We start from the raw sequence: 1888 nt of genomic DNA, 5'->3' as shown, positions 1-1888 counted from the left end.
CCACCAAACTTAGCCACAGGCTTGGAGTCCTGCTGGCAGGAGGTTTACACACAGGTAAGCTTAATGCCACCACTCCTGCAAAAATGCAACAAGAGAATCAAAGTAGGACCGAATTCTGGTAAATCTTGCCTTCCGAACACCCTACTTTTAAAGCCCCCAAGAAAAGTGCCATTAAAATAGCATGGTACTTCCAGAACCATAATAATTAAAAAAAGAAATCTAGCCTTGAAAAAATAAGCTTCCTTGGGCTTAGCTGCAGCACCTTAAAATGTCCCCAACTGATCTGCTGAACACTACCTGCAGCAAAGCTCTACACCTGAACTACAGCTCAATGCAGCACATGAATGGTGTTACCAGGGGTGGGCTGAAGCAGCACAGTAGCCAAAGTTTCACCTCCTGTGCCCAGAATCTCCAGTGGAATAAGGGAGCAGATAATATTTTGACATCTTCCTCAACTAAATTCACTTGAATCTCTCATTCACTTGTATAGCAAAACACTACTGAAAATTCTCAATACCAGCATTAACACTGCTGAGCTTGGTTCACACCTGACATGGAAGTTTCCAGTCACCATGCCACAGGTCCTACCTGCCTCTCTGGTGGTTGGGGACTGTGAAAACAACTTGCTTAGGGAATGGACCACATCCTACCACACACAGTGGTAACATCTCAAACAGCAGCATATTTCTGTGAACAGACATCATGTAACTAACATAAAGGGCTGAAGCAATTTTCAAGAATTTATTTTAAGCTTCTAACTCCCTCACTGAATGCTCATTACATTTCTGTCTGCAAATATGGCCACTCACCACCTGACAGTCATTCCCACACAATTAGAAAGGAGTTAAGCCCTGCATGTACTACAGCTGTGTCAGTGCTCTGTCCTAACAAAAACTCAGACATCACTCTCCTGATGTTCTTTTTCAGAGGCAGTTACAAGCATTACTTGTAACTATTACACAGTTTTACAACTATTGCCTTTCTAGACCATTGCTCCATTTTCACTTTTAGATTCCTACAGCAAGAAGAAACCTGATGTCATTATGTGCATTCTACAAAAAAAAAATCATTAAAATCACACTAAAATAAGGCAGGAGCAAACACCATTTTTTTTAGTTACATAACTAAAGGGTGGTGTGCTCAAGATGTTTTCTGTCTGCAATTATGCTGAGGTTTGTTTCACCATGAGCTTCTTCCTGAAAAACAGACCAATTAGCTCTTGGAAAAACACAAACAGTTAAAAAAGTTCTACATAAAAATTTAAATTCCTTCCCAAATAAAAACGCTGCTGGCAACATTTCCTTTTTTTTTTTTTTGTAGGCTAAGAGAAAACTGTCTATCCTAAATAACCCTATTTCCTCTGAAAATAAGGCTAGGTTTTCAAGAGGGATTTTACGTTATTTTCACATGAAGGAAAAATTTCCTACTACATTTGGTCCACCTTTAAAGCTACGTTTACTCAATAACGATTTTTCATAATCATGTGCACACATACGTGATATATAGATACACATGGCCAGGATCACGGCGCTCGCACACTCAGGCTCCCCTGAAACACCAGCTCTCCCGAAGGGCCAAAGCTACGAGGAGCTCAGAGGGCGATTCTGACCGGCTGAGACCCGCCGCCCCGCTCCTACGCGCCTTCGGGGCTGGTTTCCCAGAACACGCATCTCTCCACGGAGGCAGAAATCGGTCGGAAACTTCTGCCAAATTATTCTCTCTCTGGCTTTAGCGTGGATACAAAACCGGGTCAAGAATTGCTGCCCGGCTTCCTCACAGCCGGGATGAAGACGGCGGCACGAAGCTCACCCTCAGCCCGGTACCCGCGTAGCCCGCAGCTTGCCTGAGGCGGCGGTGAGGCGGGCTCGCTCCCCCCCACCTCCGCCCC

This window comes from Buceros rhinoceros, unplaced genomic scaffold, assembly GCF_000710305.1.
Source record: "Buceros rhinoceros silvestris isolate BGI_N320 unplaced genomic scaffold, ASM71030v1 scaffold1456, whole genome shotgun sequence".
Lineage (NCBI taxonomy): Eukaryota > Metazoa > Chordata > Aves > Bucerotiformes > Bucerotidae > Buceros > Buceros rhinoceros.
Note: the sequence above shows the minus strand (reverse complement) of the source record.